The sequence below is a fragment of the Moschus berezovskii genome, chromosome 9, assembly GCF_049115385.1.
Source record: "Moschus berezovskii isolate FMDL1 chromosome 9, NW_MosBer_1.0, whole genome shotgun sequence".
In the NCBI taxonomy this organism is placed as follows: Eukaryota; Metazoa; Chordata; class Mammalia; order Artiodactyla; family Moschidae; genus Moschus; species Moschus berezovskii.
The window spans coordinates 77,682,520-77,699,525 of NC_142468.1; the positions used below are offsets into that span (position 1 = coordinate 77,682,520).

The 17,006-nt window shown below is 39.1% G+C and overlaps 2 pseudogenes; both read right to left on the reverse strand.

The window, feature by feature from the left end:
* Positions 1-2,079: 2,079 nt before the first annotated feature.
* Positions 2,080-3,143, reverse strand: LOC148776539 (olfactory receptor 11H6-like; annotated as a pseudogene).
* A 10,995-nt stretch (positions 3,144-14,138) lies between these two features.
* Positions 14,139-14,787, reverse strand: LOC148776540 (olfactory receptor 11H6-like; annotated as a pseudogene).
* Between the last annotated feature and the right edge of the window lie 2,219 nt (positions 14,788-17,006).

The following is a 17,006-nucleotide window of genomic DNA, read 5'->3' on the forward strand; positions in this document are numbered from 1 at the left end:
TTACAGATTGTACTTTATTAAAGTTATTACCAGCTAATGGCTCTAATTTCCTGTACTATATATACAGTACATCCTTGTTGCTTATCTATTTTATACATACTCTTAATCCCATATCACAAACTTGACCTTTCCCCTTCCCTTTCCTCACTGTTACCCACTGGATCTGTGAATCTGTTTCTGTTTTGCTATATACTTTTGTATTATTTTTCAGTTTCACCTATAATTGATGGCATGTTGCATTTGTTTTTCTCTAATTTATTTCATTAAGCATGATATTCTTTTGGTCCATCCATTTTGCTATAAATGACAGAATTTCATTCTTTTTTATGGCTGAGTAAATTCCATTGTGTATATACAACATAGCTTCTTTTTACATTCATCTGTTGATAGTCTCACGGATAAGGCAATGGCAAGCCACTCCAGTACTCTTGCCTAGAAAATCCCACGGATGGAGGAGCCTGGTAGGCTGCAGTCCATGGGATCGCTATGAGTCGGACATGACTGAGCGACTTCACTTTCACTTTTCACTTTCACACATTGGAGAAGGAAATGGCAACCCACTCCAGGGTTCTTGCCTAGAGAATCCCAGGGACAGGGGAGCCTGGTAGGCTGCCGTCTATGGCGTTGCACAGAGTCGGACACGACTGAAGTGACTTAGCAGCAGTTGATAGTCTCAACAGGCTCATTAAAAACATTTGACAGAATTCAATATCCATTTATGGTAAAAATTCTCAACCAAGTGGTATAGAGGAAGCACACCTCAACATAATAACCCATATATGCCAAACCCACAGCTAACATCATACTCAACAGTGAAAAGCTGAAAGATTTTCCTCTCTGATGAGAAATAAAACAAGGATACCACTCTCACCACTAATTCAATATAGCACAGGACATCCTAGCCAGAGTGACTGAGCAAGGAAAAAAATAGTCACCCAAATCAGAAAGAAAGAAGGAAACTGTCACTATTTGCAGATGACATGATGTTATAAGAAAACAACCTTAAAGACTTCAACAATAAAAGGTTAGAACTAACAAAGGAATTCAGTAAGTCACAGGATAAAGATCGTGGCATTTCTATATACTAAGAGTGAAGTATCTGAAAGAGAAATTAAGAAAATAATCCTATTTGCCATTGCATTAAAAATCATTAATGTCTAACTAAAGTTATTTGTCTGTTTCCTTGAAGTGAAGACAAATGCTACACTCTGGCAAGAGGAACTCCTTCGAACTCAGATCTTTTCTATCAGTCAATATATCTCAGTGGAAAATCACCAGCTTACAGTATTAATCCCCAAGTCAACCTACGATCTCTATTACATCTGTATTATTAGTTGCTTCAGCGTAGTAATGCAAAGTAGACTTCTATCTTCTTTTTAGAAACCAAATTATGTATAAAGGGACTGATAGGTTTAGATATAACAAATCGCACTTACTTGATAGTAACTTTGGGGGCTTCCCAGGTGGTGGAGTAGTAAAGAATCCACCTGCCAAATGCAGGAGACACCAGAGACATGGGTTGAATCCCTGGGTCAGGAGGAAATGACAACCCACTCTAATATTCTTGCCTGAAAAATTCCATGAACAGAGGAGGCTGGTGGGCTACAGTTCATGAAGTCACAAAGAGTTAGACACAACTGAGTGAGCACACAACTTCAAAGTTGAATTCACTTGTTAAAACATATTTTTTCTTAAATAAGACTACTGCATTTTGTGGTGAGTGGTAGTAAGGTGATAATTGGCCCTCAGTACAGTAGCTTAATAAAACAATGAATTTGGAGACAAATATATCACGTTATTTTTGTAGGCTTACTGTTTATTTGTTTTTGTTTTTTAATTGGACTACAGTTGCTTACAATGTTGTATTAGTTTCTGCTGTATAATGAAGTAAATCAGCCACATGTACATATGTTCCCTCCCTCTTGGAACTCTCTCCCACCTCACCCTCCATCCTTCCCATCTAGATCAACACAGAACACTGAGCTGAACTTCCCACACTATACAGTGTGTTCTCACTAGCCATCTATTTTACACATGACTTATTAAGGTGAGTTACATTTGAGAGATAAAATGTAGCTCTCATTTGTATTTTATTAACATGTCCAATCCCAAGACTTTCATTAGGGCACCCTTCATCTTCTTGTTCCTGAGGCTATATATTAGAGGATTGCATAAAGGTGTTATCACAGAATAAAATAAGGTAATGAATTTTTGCATTTTCACTGGGTGTCCTGATCCAGAACTAACATACATCACCATAACAGAGCCAAAAAACAGAATTACCACAGCCAGATGAGAAGCACAAGTGGAAAAAGCCTTGCGTTTGCTGGCTGCTGAGGGCATCCTTACCACATTCAGAATCACCAGTGCATAGGAGCAAAGGATGAAGAGAAATGTACCGATCATGAAAATAACATTAAAAGTAGAGTAAATGAGTTGTGTGGTGGTGTCTTCAGAACAAGACAGCATCATCAATGGGACAGGATCACATATAAAGTGGCTGATGATATTTGGGTTGCAAAAGGGCAACCATGAAACGAGAACAACTGGGGTTACGAAGAGAAGAAACCCCCCAGATCACCCAAAGATGACGAGGCCAGTGTAGAGCTCTTTAGTCATGATGTGTGGGTAATGCAGAGGTTGGCAGATGGCAAGATACCTGTCAAAGGCCATGATGCAAAGGTAGAAGCCCTCATCACACCCGAAAGAGAAGAAGAAGTAGAACTGTGCAAAACAACTCACAAAGGAGATGGACTTGCTTGAGGACAAGAAGTTGGCCAACATATTAGGGACGGTTGTGGTGACATAACATATTTCCAGGAAAGAGAAGTTCCCCAAGAAGATGTACATGGGGGTGTGAAGGCGCTGATCCCACTGCACAGCACAGACAATGGCTGTGTTTCCCATCAGGGTCAGGATATAAGCTGCTGAGAAGAGCCCGAAGTAGAGGAGCTGCATTTCTGGGCTTGAGGGAAAGCCCAGGAGGATAAAGTGGGTAACAGAGTGGGTGGTTTCTCTGCTGGACACATTCATTAGTCTGGAAGACCTGGAGATGACGGTGGTTTGTGCTTTAATGGAGTGCACTGATTCTTCCTGAAAAAAAAAAAAATTTCTTTACCTTGCATTTCATAAAATTGCAAACAAAATTTTAGCAACAAAACTGTGGCTTTCATGGCTCAGCACTGAACATATATTACTTTAAAAATTCACAGTAAGAGAAGAGGGAAAACACGAAACAGGGGAACATTTTTACTTTTCTAAACTTAACTAGATACTAGGAATGTATGTAATTCTGATAAATTACCTATGTTAGTGTGTTCTTTCATCTGTTTACCTATAGTAATGATATTACATGTCTATGCATATGACGTTTTTCTAATGTGCCTGTGTTTGGTATCCATGGTCAACTTAGATTCTATATATAAGTGATATCACACAGTGTTTGTATTTCTTTGACTGATTTCACTAAGCAGAATGTTCTCTAGGTCCATTCACATTGTTGCAAATGGCAGATATGGAAGCAAGTCAAGTGTTCATCAACAGATGAATGGATAAAGAAGATGTAGTATACACACACACACACATATATTCCACATATATTATTGTATCAGTAATATTCCATTGTAATAGAATATTCAGTTCAGTTCAGTTCAGTCGCTCAGTCATGTCCGACTCTTTGCAACCCCATGAATCACAGCAAGCCAGGCCTCCCTGTCCATCACCAACTCCCGGAGTTCACTCAAACTCATGTCCATAGAGTCGGTGATGCCATCCAGCCATCTCATTCTCTGTCGTCCCCGTCTCCTCCCACCCCCAATCCCTCCTAGCATCAGAGTCTTTTCCAGTGAGTCAACTCGTCGCACTCAGCCTCAAAAATATCTATTAACATGTTCATTGTGTCAGGTAGGCTTTTAAGTGCTGGAGGAACAGCTGCAGACATGACAGATCTTGAGCTTCTAGAGCTTATAATCAAGAGATTACTATAAACTTTTAATATATTTTTTGCAAAATTTTGATTTGTTTTCCACTATTGGAAATATTTTTGCATTTTACAAAGAATATTTAATAAATCAAGGATTCTTTTTCGAGGTGGGAATCCAAGACTTTGAGTCAGGGAGGCCTTTGATATATTTCTGTGTAGGAAGGTAATATCTGGATTCCTAAGTCAGACCACATAGAAGACTGACTCTTATTTGATGATTGAGATGGCACCTAAATTGAAAGGACTATTTATAGATCCTCAATGCCCTTTGGATTGTATAAATCTGGATGTAGTAAATTAAGCCAGCTAAATATGTGACAGTGCTATCTAAAATAGTCTGTTAATACTTTTAAAGAAAGAACTCACTATTTACACAAGGCTTCTTAGGAAACACATCTTCTAATAACTTGTTTGAAAGATATTTATGTATTTGAATGGATTATCTCTCTATGTTTTAGAAATTTCTAAATCCTTTTTACTCAGGATCCTAGTATCAGCCACCTCTGTTAATTTATTTTACGTACAGAAAAGTCATTGACAAAGGATTCATTTTAAATCATTACTGATACTTACCTTTTTGTTTTGGAATATTTCCTGGGGACAGTAATTGTACAATGACATATTTAGAATAAATCTTGTATGTACAGCAAAGACTCATACATGTGAAAAATTGTTACTTCAAAAAGAATTAATACATGTTAAACCAGGGCTCATTAATCTAATGGAAGTGAGAAACAATATATGAGCTTGGAAAAGAATAAATCTCTGAGATGAAATATTTGCTGTATTTCCTCTACTACCAAACAACAGAAATCATCCAAATAAATTCTTCTCCAACAATTTATGAGCTAATATGAACAACAACAACTGCATCTTCATTTGAAATCTTAAGCCTCTTTGCTTATATCTCTTATTCACCCTTTAGAGAAAGAAAGAAGTGAAACTTAGAGCTTAAGATTCTAGGATTTAAGTAAACAAGAAGGAACATATATTAGAGCTTAAGATTCTAGGATTTAAGTAAACAAGAAGGAACATATATTATTTAGGGTTTTTTTTGGGGGGTTAGCATTTTGCCCTCATGAAAAATTTAGTTTTCTCAAAGAAGAAAATGCTTCCTATTAAATTATTTTTTGCAAACTATGGAGCACATGTGGCTCACGTGATATGGTTTCCACTCACTTTTTGGCTGAATGCTGAGAAGAGTTCAGGGAAGGAAGATTAAATATTACTCCACGGAGCAAAAGGCATGTGAGGGACTTCCAAGAAACTGGATGATCCAGTCTGTAATCTTTTAAGGGTTGCAAAGGGTGAACCCTATAAGATATTTTTTCTTGAGTTTCAAGGCACATGTCTGTGGTTAAGACAAAAGCATAGATGATGGAAATATATATGCATACTTTCTTGCAACATAATCTTTGGGGATTTGGGGTTTTCTCTCTTAATGATCTATTAGATTTGTTTAAAAGAGGAGATAATTTTGAATTTTCACTTATATATAATCAAACGCCAAGTCCTAGTATTCTCCAAAGAATAGTGAAGATGTGGAAATCGATTTTATTTATTTATTTTTGTTCCCTAGTATTCATGTATAGTTGAAGTTTCCTGGGGAATAAATAAGTAATAATTGGAATTGTCATAATAGCTACAATAGGAAACTTTACCAGTGGGTTCCTGATACCAGCTTTGAAGAAGAAGAAACCATTCTTCTTGTCCATCAGATATCTGTTCTTGTGTAGCTTGTTAGAGATATTTAAGCTGCATTTTTTTAGAGTAAAAAGAGTTGACAACTCAAACTCATAGAAGTATTTGAGGCCAAAAATTTTTTTTCAGTTTTTTCTGTAAGGTGTTATGGAAAAATTCAATGAACTTCTTGGCCAAAGTGAGAGAATGGTGATTGCTGGGAACTGGGGAATGAAGGAAATGGGGGGAGGTTGGTCAAAGGGTGCAAACTTCCAGCTATAACGTGAATAAATTCAACTGTACAGCATGGTGGCTATAGTTAAACTATGTTACATACTTGAAAGTTGCTAAGGAAGTGCATCTTACATCTGCTAATGTAGTACATTAATTAATTTTCGTAAGTTGAACTCTCCTTGAATTCATGGGATAAATTCTGCTTAGTCATGTGTATAAGCCTTTTAATATGCTACTGAATTCAGTTTTCTAGTATTTGTTGAGAATTTTGTGTCTATATTCATGAGGATATTGGTCTGTAGTTTTCTTATCTTGTCATATCTTTTCCCGGCTTTGGTATTTGGATAGGACTAGCCTTTTGAATAAGAGAAGGCAATGGCAGCCCACTCCAGTACTCTTGCCTGGAAAATCCCATGGATGGAGGAGCCTGGTAGGCTGCAATCCATGGGGTGGCTAGGAGTCGAACACGACTGAGCAACTTCACTTTCATTTTTCACTTTCATGCATCGGAGAAGGAAATGGCAACCCACTCCAGTGTTCTTGCCTGGAGAATCCCAGGGGCGGGGGATCCTGGTGTGCTGCTGTCTATGGGGTCGCAGGGAGTCGGACACAACTGAAGTGACTTAGCAACAGCAGCAGCAGCCTTTTGAATGAATTAGGAAATGTTTATTCCAATGTCAGCACAAAGTCTCTCAATTCTGTTGATATTTTCTATATTTTTTCTTTATAAATCACTTATGATTCTTAACACTTTTTTCTTCTTTTTCTTTAAAGCCAAATGAAATGTTGTTCTAAACAGTTTATAATTATTAACTCGCATTGATCCTATAAACTGTTGTTAGTAGTTTCAGAATCAATAATATTTATTTGTACTGAATCTGTTAAAGACAATCTCAGGCACATTGTGGTATGGCTTGAAATTCAAGAGGAAAATTAGGAAGAATTCCTGGATATAGATAGAGAGGCCTGGAAGAATATGGGAAAAGCTAGACACAACTATTAACGAAGCAAAGCTTGTTGAAATACACAAATCGTGCCACTTCCCCATACATAGGGCTGATACAACTCTGAGAATATTGTCTCAGGAAGACAGCTTCAAAAGCCTGAGACTCACGGGACTAAATCTCTCTGAAAATATCTCTTCTAGTGCACTCTCATCCCAGAAATAATATCACTGACACCTTTTGCATGTAAAATTTTTAATTAAGTTTCATACCACTGTAGGTATTTGCTTTTTGACTTGTTGCTAGACATTTACACTATGTCAGAAAATTATGTGACTAATTTAGAAAATAAAACTAAAAAAGATAGTCAAATATGAAAATATAAAGCAGAGCGACTGAACTGAACTGAATACTGGTAAAATATTCTATCACGTATACATACTGGGAACTTCCCAAGTGATGCTAGTGGTAAAGAACCTGCCTGCCAAAGCAGGAGACGTAACAGATTTGTGTTTGATCCCTTGGTGGGGAAGGTCCCCTGGAAGAGGACATGGACATCCGTTCCAGTATTCTTGCATGGAGAATCCCCATGGACAGAGGAACTTGGCAGGCTATAGTCCATAGGGTCACAAAGAGTCAGACATGACTGAAGCAACTTAGCATGCATGCGTACATACTATAATGGTCTTAACAATTTATTTATTGGTTCACATGCAATTTATTGACAGTTTCAGATATTCTCCAGGAAGACTTCGTATGAGAAAGCTTGAGGAACTGAGATACAGAAGAGAAACTGTAGGTGACAGAAAAGAGAACTGGTTTGAGGAAAGAGCACAAAACCAGGAGGAAATTTTGGTCATAGTTGGGGTACTTCTGTGATGAGTCTATAACACTGATGCTATTAAGAGGACACTGGTGACGTCCCCAAGACTACGCACGCAGCAATTGTGTCTTAAGTGAGCTCTAGGTAGCAAGTAAAATTTCTAAGAACATTTATAGGAAATACAAGACTTAACAAGTTGTGTATTTGTGTTTTACGTAGGTTTTATTTTGTTTTTGAAGTATCAGGTATGCATTCAGTATACTGGTTTTGAACCAGTTTTAGTTTTGGAGATAGAGTCTATCATCGAAATTCTTTCCAGATTTTGCTGCTAAAGGTTTATCAGTGGCTGCTTCAGCCAGCAATGTATTAACTCTGGATCAAAGTCTTAGTTTGTTGGCTCAGCTTCAGTTCCACAAGCAAGATTCCCCCCATTTCATTCTGAGGGAAGAATTCAGTTCAGTTCAGTCCCTCAGTCATGCCTGACTCTTTGGGACTTCTTGGACTGCAGCATGCCAGGCTTTCCTGTTCATCACAAACTCCTGGAGCTTGCTTAAACTCATATCCACTGAGTCAGTGATGCCATTCAACCATCTCATCCTCTGTCGTCCCTTTTCCTCCTGCCTTCAATCTTTCCCAGCATCAGGGTCTTTTCCAATGAGTTGACTCTTCGCACCAGGTGGCCAAAGTACTGGAGCTTCAGCTTCAACACCAATCCTTCCAATGAATATTCAGGACTGATTTTCTTTAGGATGGACTGGTTGGATCTCCTTGCAGTCCAAGGGATTCTCAAGAATCTTCTCCAACAACACAGTTCAAAAGCATCAATTCTTCTGTGCTCAGCTTTCTTTATAGTCCAGCTTTCACATCCACACATGACTGCTGGAAAAAAACATAGCTTTGACTAGATAGGCCTTTGTTGGCAAAGTAATGTCTCTGCTTTCTAATATGTTGTCTAGGTTTGTCATAGCTTTTCTTCCAAGGAGCAAGTGTCTTTTGATTTCATGGCTACAGTTACCATCTGCAGTGATTTTGGAGCCCAAGAAAATAAAGTCTGTCACTGTTTCCATTGTTTCTCTGTATATTTGCCATGAAGTGATGGGACTGGATTCCATGATCTTAGTTTTTAGAATGTTGAGCTTCAAGCCAGTCTTTTCACTCTCCTCTTTTACTTTCATCAAGAGGCTTTTTAGTTCCTCTTCGCTTTCTTCTAGAAGAGTGGTGTCATCTGCATATCTGAGGTTATTGATATTTCTCCCGGCAATCTTGATTTCAGCTTATGCTTCATCCAGCCCAATATTTCATATTATGTACTCTGCATATAAATTAAATAAGCAGGGTGACAATATACAAACTTGACGTACTCCTTTTCCTATTTGGAACCAGTCTGTTGTTCCATGTACAGTTCTGACTGTTGCTTCCTGACCTGCATACAGGTTTCTCAAGAGGCAGGTCAGGTGGTCTGGTATTCCCATCTCTTTCAGAATATTCCACAGTTTATTGTGATCCACACAGTCAAAGGCTTTGGCAGAGTCAATGAAGCAGAAATAGATGTTTTTCTGGAACTCTCTTGCTTTCTCCATGATCCAGCGGATGTTGGCAATTTGATCTCTGGTTCCTCTGCCTTTTCTAAAACCTGCTTGAACATCTGGAAGTTCATGGTTCACATATTGCTGAAGCCTGGCTTGGAGAATTTTGAGCATGACTTTACTAGTGTGTGAGATGAGTGCAATCTCCTATAATTTTGTTAAAAGAATGCAACTATAAAATGTTCTATAAAATTCCTTCTTTTAATTTCTTAATTACAAAATATGTTTGGAAACAATTATGTAAGTCCACTCTATTTTGGAATAAAAATTTAAATTTAGCATATTGTTAACATAACATATCTATATGATATCCTATAATTTAACTGTATTATAATTCACTTTTTCTCCAATTACTGAACATTTGGATATGTATGATTTTGATGTTATTATGCTTATTTAACTTATATGCAGAGTACATCATGAGGAATGCTGGGCTGGAAGAAGCACAAGCTGGAATCAAGATTGCTGGGAGAAATATCAATAATCTCAGATATGCTGATGACACTACCCTATGGCAGAAAGTGAAGAGGAACTCAAAAGCCTCTTGATGAAAGTGAAAGAGGAGAGTGAAAGGATTGGCTTGAAGCTCAACATTCAGAAAACAAAGATCATGGCATCTGGTCCCATCACTTCATGGGAAATAGATGGAAAAACAGTGGAAACAGTGTCAGACTTTATTTTTTTGGGCTCCAGAATCACTGCAGATGCTGATTACAGCCATGAAATTAAAAGACGCTTACTCCTTGGAAGGAAAGTTATGACCAACCTAGATCATATATTAAAAAGCAGAGACATTACTTTGCCAACAAAGGTCCATCTAGTCAAGGCTATGGTTTTTCCCGTAGTCATGTATGGATGTGAGAGTTGGACTGTGAAGAAAGCTGATCGCCAAAGATTTGATGCTTTTGAACTGTGGTGTTGGAGAAGACTCTTGAGAGTCCCTTGGACTGCAAGGATATCCAGCCAGTCCATTTTAAGGGAGATTGAGCCTGTGTGTTCATTGGAAGGACTGATGCTAAAGCTGAAACTGCAATACTTTGGTCACCTCATGCGACGAGTTGACTCACTGGAAAAGACTCTGATGCTGGGAAAGGTTGGGGGCGGGAGGAGAAGGGGAAGACCGAGAATGAGATAGCTGGATGGCATCACTGACTCTGTGGACATGGGTTTGAGTGAACTCCGGGAGCTGGTGATGGACAGGGAGGCCTGGCGTGCTGTGATTCATGGGGTCGTGGAGAGTCGGACACGACTGAGAGACTGAACTGAACTGAACTGATCATTATTTTATTTTCATTAAACTAATAAAATTATTTGGAATGAAACAGCAGATTTACAACATTTACTTGTTACATCCAGAAAAATGGTAGATAGCTCTACCTATTCATTTTTTCCCTGTTTAGAGCCAAGTATTTGCAGTTTTCTTTTTATACACTTTACTGATTTTTGATGTGTTTATTTAGAGTTGTACTGCATTTTTGTTGATATTATGAAAGACATTTTCTTTTATTGTATTTTCCTCTTGATTATTATCTTTTGTATATTTACTTTGCAGGAGGCCACCATTTTAAAGTATTTTTTCTGATTTTAATCATTTTTGAAATTATTTTTATGAAAATTCACATCAAATATTTTCTAGTGTTTAATAAAGAAAAATAGGCAGAAAAATAAGTTTTGGGATGAGAGTAAATTTCTGAGTTTTAATTCAAGAGCTAATTGATGAGTATGATGTGCTATGTTTTAATCCCTATCTTCTTCCTCTTTCTTTTGGGAGAATTGGAGGGTTAAACACTTGCCTTCCCTTTTTCCAGTACTTTTAATGAGAGAAGGTGGGGAAGGCTTTATGTGGCTTACTTCTTCTCTCCACTACTAAGGGGTACTGTAAGGCTCTGCAGGTTGTTCCTGGCATAAGGGAGCCTGTCTGAGAGTGGGAGTGGGGGCTGTCACTCAGCCTGTGCCCAGGGAGAAGTGTGCACCCTGATGTGTGTGGGAGACCCCCTGAGGAAGGGGTGCCTAAAAACACCTCTGGTCGAGACTTGTAGCTAAGGGGCTGCTGCTTTGTGATTTTATAATTTATGCAAAGGGCTTCAGAGACTAACCTGAAGCCCTGCACTCAAACTTTAAATTAAGTCATATTATCAGCTCACTTAGATCCTGATTTTACCTCCCTTGCATAGCTAAAATGAAGATATATTAGTGAATCTGGTCTTTTTGTGCTTCTATGGAACTGGCTACAATTTTACTAGTAGATAAGATTGTGTCACTAAGAATGAAATTTATTTACTAAGATTCAATATGACAATTCCAGGCCATTTTGAAAATTAACTGCAGAGTAAGCCACTCCAGTACTCTTGCCTGGAAAATCCCATGGATGGAGGAGCCTGGTAGGCTGCAGTCCGTGGGGTCGCTAAGGGTCGGACACGACTGAGCGACTTCACTTTCACACATTGGAGAAGGAAATGGCAGCCCGCTCCTGTGTTCTTGCCTGGAGAATCCCGGGGATGGGGGAGCCTGGTGGGCTTCCGTCTATGGGGTCACACAGAGTCGGACACGACTGAAGTGACTTAGCAGCAGCAGCAGCAGCAGCAATGTACCTCATTTCAGACATTGGCTAAACTATCTTATTTCTGTCCTCAGACTTTCACACACTGTCCTTGCTGCATGATTAATCTTCATTCTTATATACACAGGGGAAAAGCACTTTAAAAATTCTTAAAGTACTTAAAATATGAATTATTGTGGCCTTATTAATTTTTTCCAGGGAATCTTGTTTCCAGGTCTCACTTGTATTCTGTTTAAGTACATTTATTATTTTATATTGAGTGCTCCCAGGGGGTACTAAAATAAAGATGTAATATATCAAGTTATATGATTTTAAAACAATCTCAAAACTAAGGAGTTGGAGAAAGCTATTTTCACCAGATGGTGTTCAATAATTGACTTTGCTAAGAAAAAGTCTTTTGACAAGCTTATCTGGGGAAGAAGCTCAAACTCCAAAGAGCCTACATATAGACAAAATTATTCTGAATATGAAAGGAAAGATGTTCTGGTCACTCTTGTGGGTGATGGGGAGAGGATGAGGAAGGAAGAGACAGAGATAGCAGCAGGTATAATATGGGAACTTGACTGTGAGTTAGCGCGAAGATCCTTCCTCTCACTTCCTAACTCCATCCTGTAGTCAGGTTTATTAACCCCAGAAAAGCTTAAATGAGTTTGATTTTGGATAAAATGTTGATGGGGATGAGTCTCACACTCAGATTGATGTGATCAAAACAAGATAGCAGGCAGACTAGGAGTGAGAGGAGAGAAGCACACATGAACCTCTTGCGTAGTGTGTATCTAGGAAAATAGTGGTTGTATGGTGCATGTGCGTAGGGAAATAGTGATGGGACTCTAGACATCTAATCACTGTAGAGTTAGGGGTCAGAGACAAATCTACTTAAATTTGCAAAAGATAGAAACTGAGCAGTTGACATCTGGGTTCAGTTCAGTTCAGTCAGTCAGTCATGTCTGACTCTTGGCAACTCCATGGACTGCAGCATGCCAGGCTTCCCTGCTCATCACCAACTCCCAGAGTTTACTCAAACTCATGTCCATTGAATTAGTAATGCCATCCAGTCATACCATCCTCTGTCATTCCCTTCTTCTCCTGCCTTCAATCTTTCCCAGCATTGGGGTCTTTTCCAATGAGTCAGTTCTTCGCATCAGGTGGCCAAAGGATTGGAGTTTCAGCTTCAGAATCAGTCCTTCCAATGAATATTCAGGACTGATGTCCTTTAGGATTGACTGGTTTGATCTCCTTGTAGTCCAAGGGACTCTCAAGAGTCTTCTCCAACACCACAATTCAAAACCATCAGTTTTTGGTCCTCAGCGTTCTTTATGGTCCAACACTCACATCCATATATGACCACTGGAAAAACCATAGCTTTGACTAGATGGAACTTTGTTGGCAGAGTAATGTCCTTGCTTTTTAATGTGCTGTCTAGGTTTGTCATAGCTTTTCTTCCAAGGAGCAAGAGTCTTTTGATTTCCTGTTTGCAGTCACCATCCACAGTGATTTTGGAGCCCAAGAAAATAAAATCTGTCACTGTTTCCATTGTCCCCCCATCTATTTGCCATGAAGTAATAGGACTGGATGCCATGATCCTAGTTTTTTGAAAGTTGGGTTTTAAGCCAGCTTTTTCACTCTCATCTTTCATCAAGAGGCTCTTTAGTTCTTCACTTTCTGCTTAAGGGTGGTGTTATCTGCATATCTGAGGTTATTGGTATTTCTCCTGGCAATCTTGATTTCAGCTTGTGATTCATCTAGCCTGGCATTTTGCATGATGTACTCTGCATATAAGTTTAATAAACAGGGTGACAATATATGCCTTGACATACTCCTTTTCCAATTTGGAACCATTCTGTTGTTCCATGTCTGGTTCCAATTGTTGTTTAAAATTAAATTTGCAAATTCAGAAGTTGACTTAGAAACTGAGCAGTTGACATCTGGGTTATATATGCTTTTTTCCTGGAAAAATACAAGAGAATGTCTGGCATTTTCCAGTTTCCATACGGTACACACAGGAACACTAATACAATACAGCCTAGTACAAATGATTTATTTAAATTCTGGTGCCATCTTATTTGTTATTTGCTTCACTGAAATGCAACCTAAAATATTCTGGGGAATATAGGAAACACTTTTCTCTCAAATTTATTAAAACCATTCACCTCTGATATGTTTATATTCCTATATGTCCTACATATATATAGATTCTAGTTCTTGAGAGGCTTTATTTGACCAAATATCACATTCCTAAACAGTTTTCTCAGGGCCTCCTTCATTTCCTTATTCCGGAGGCTGTAGATCAGGGGATTGAAAAGTGGAGTCATCACAGAATAAAATAAGGTCACAAATTTCTGAATCCCTGCTGGATTACTTGCCGTTGGGCTCACATACATCACCATGATGGAGCCATAGAACAGGGACACCACAGCCAGATGGGAACCACAGGTAGAGAAAGCCTTATGCCGGCCTTCTGCTGAGGGGACCCTAAGCACAGCTCTGATCACCAGGGTGTAGGAGCTGATAATGAACAGGAAAGTGGAAAAAATTAGGACTGAGTTAAAGGTGGCACAGATAATCTCAGTGCCAGGAGTTGGCATGCAAGACAACTTCATAAGGGGTCCTGGGTCACATAGGAAGTGATCGATAGTATTGGGACCACAAAAAGGAAGCTGGGAGATGAGATAAACTGGGAGGAGAAAACAGGAAAAGCCACACATCCAGCAGCAGGCTCCCATTCTGATGCAGCGTTGCACTGTCATGACAGTGGGGTAGTGAAGGGGCCTGCAGATGGCAAGATACCTGTCAAAGGCCATGGCAGACAATATGAAGGTCTCAGTGGTGCCCATGGAGAAGAAGAAGTAGAACTGGAGGAAGCAGCCAGAGAAGGAGATGGTCTTGGTCTCAGAGAGAAAGTTGGCTAGCATATTGGGGACAGTAGAAGTGACATACCACATCTCCAGGATGGAAAAATTGGCCAGGAGGATGTACATGGGGGTGTGGAGATGGTGGTCCCACCACACTGCACAGATAATGCACAAATTTCCAGTTAGTGTCAATGCATAGATCACCGAGAAGAGTGAGAAGAGGAAGATCTGAACCTCCCAGGTACAAGGGAATCCAAGGAGAATGAATTCACTCACAGGGTCAGAGTGATTATTTCCTTCTGGGTTTTTCATTTTTTTTTTTCTCCAGAAAACTGTAACAACAAGGCATTATGACGATACAAATGATTTTACATAAGTTTTCTCATTAAGATGTTATCTGAACTTCTTTACAATTCAATAAGCAGCATCATTTTAGATTGCTTAAAGATTTCCAGCATTCTTTGCCCCTGTGTGATACTGGGAAGAAACAGGGAATTTGGAGGTCGTTTGCTTATTATAGCTTTATCTTCATGATTACCATGCCCATCATGGTCCATTGAACATCTGCTTCTGTGTAATGTCCTCAGCACTACATAAACCGAAATAGATAGTCCTTGCCATTCAGAGGCTTTCAACCTGGTTCAGAAACAACCATCTGGGCCAAACCTATATAAGGACACATGGAGTTTTCATTGTTGTTCAGTTGCTAAGTCGTGTACAACTCTTTGTGACCCCGTGTACTGCAGCACGCCAGGCTTCCCTGTCCTTCACTGTCTCTAAGTTTGCTCAAAGTCATGTCCATTGAGTCAGGTGGTTCTAGTGGTAAAGAACCCGGCTGCCAATGCAGGAGATGTAATATGTCAAGAAGATCCCCTGGAAGATGGCATGGCAACCCACTCCAGTATTCTTGCCTGGAGAATTCCGATGGAAAGAAAAGCCTGGCGGGTTATAGTCTATAGGGTCACAAAGAGACGGATGTGACTGAAGTGACTTAGCATGCACAAACATGGAGTTTTAAATAATAATAACAGTTCATGATGTGTGTAAATGGAAGAAAACATTGTAAGAATTCATAGTTGTAAATTAAGAGTTTATTACTGTAAATTTAATAATATGTATACTTTAGATCTGGTTTCTGTACTATTGGAAATTTTGGATATAGAAGTAAGGAAAATACTTACAGCAAGCCCAACTGTGGTATCTGCATTCTCTCTGATTTTACAAAATCTCCATGAAAAAAAATTCCACAGTTTGCATTGTTAATTTCTCTCAGGGTTTAGTGACATATGCACAATTCTCAAAATACTCTTTACTTTTAACTTGGTCCTCTTTGTAATAAAAAAATTTGCAGAAGAAGAGTAAGCTTCACGTATTTTCAGCCAAAATAAACATTTAAAAATGAAATTGGTATGCATGAAGGAGGGTCACACTGCAAACTAATATAATACTCTTTTAACTGAAATTTAAGGTCGGGAAGCAACAGTTAGAACTGGACATGGAACAACAGACTGGTTCCAAATAGGAAAAGGAGTATGATAAGGTTGTATATTGTCACCCTGCTTATTTAACTTATATGCAGAGTACATCATGAGGGACGCGGGGCTGGAAGAAGCAAAAACTGGAATCAAGATTGCCGGGAGAAATATCAATAACCTCAGATATGCAGTTGACACCACCCTTATGGCAGAAAGTGAAGGGGAACTAAAAAGCCTCTTGATGAAAGTGAAAGAGGAGAGTGAAAAAGTTGGCTTGAAGCTCAACATTCAGAAAACTAAGATCATGTCATCTGGTCCCATCACTTCATGGGAAATAGATGGGGTAAGAGTGGAAACAGTGGCAGACTTTATTTTTTGGGGCTCCAAAATCACTGTGGATGCTGATTGCAGCCAGGAAATTAAAAGACGCTTACTCCTTGGAAGGAAAGTTTTGACCAACCTAGATAGCATATTAAAAAGCAGAGACATTCCTTTGCCAACCAAGGTCCGTCTAGTCAAGGCTATGGTTTTTCCCGTGGTCATGTATGGATGTGAGAGTTGGACTGTGAAGAAAGCTGATCGCCGAAGAATTGATGCTTTTGAACTGTGGTGCTGGAGAAGACTCTTGAGAGTCCCTTGGACTGCAAGGAGATCCAACCAGTCCATTCTAAAGGAGATCAATCCTGGGTGTTCATTGGAAGGACTGATGCTGAAGCTGAAACTACAATACTTTGGCCACCTCATGTGACGAGTTGACTCACTGGAAAAGACTCTGATGCTGGGAAAGGTTGGGGGTGGGAGGAGAAGGGGACAACCGAGAATGAGATGGTGGATGGCATCACCGACTTGATGGACATGAGTTTGAGTGAA